Source organism: Nerophis lumbriciformis, linkage group LG33 (genome assembly GCF_033978685.3).
Source record: "Nerophis lumbriciformis linkage group LG33, RoL_Nlum_v2.1, whole genome shotgun sequence".
NCBI classification, from domain to species: domain Eukaryota; kingdom Metazoa; phylum Chordata; class Actinopteri; order Syngnathiformes; family Syngnathidae; genus Nerophis; species Nerophis lumbriciformis.
Window position 1 is genome coordinate 409334 of NC_084580.2, and position 667 is coordinate 410000.

Consider the following 667-nt stretch of genomic DNA (forward strand, 5'->3'; position numbering starts at 1 on the left):
GAATGAGAGGATGCCCTTGGCCGTGGTCTTTGTGGATCTTGCTAAGGCATTCGACTCAGGATCGCACAGGCTAATTTTTGATATCCTGAAAGCACGACGTGTAAACGAACCATTACGCACGGTCATAGCTGACATGTATAGAGGAAGCGTTACGACGATTGGTACATCCGAGGGCTTCACCAATCCTATCAGGATCTTGAGTGGGGTCAAACAGGGGGACCCACTCTCGCCTCTGTTATTTAACCTGGCAATAGACCCACTGCTGGTGAGGTTGGAGTACGAGGGCAAGGGATTCCAAATTGGGGCCCATTGTATCACTGCACTGGCCTTTGCCGATGACTTGGTGATGATAAGCAAATCATGGTCTGGTATGACCTCAAACATTGGAATCCTTGAGAGCTTCTTGGAACAATCGGGCATGAGGGTCAATGCCAAAAAGTGTTGTGGCTTCATGGTCGAGAAAAGCAGATCTAGGAAGATGGTATGTAATCTGCAACCATGGAGCATCGACGGAACTCCCCTCAGAATGTTGAAGGAAACGGACGATGCTAAATATCTGGGCGTCATGATATCACCTCTCAAAGGCGTGTGTCTGGCTGACACTCGCGACGAGGTGAGACACGTACTTCATGGTATCGCTAAAAGCAAGCTGAAGCCCACTCAGAAA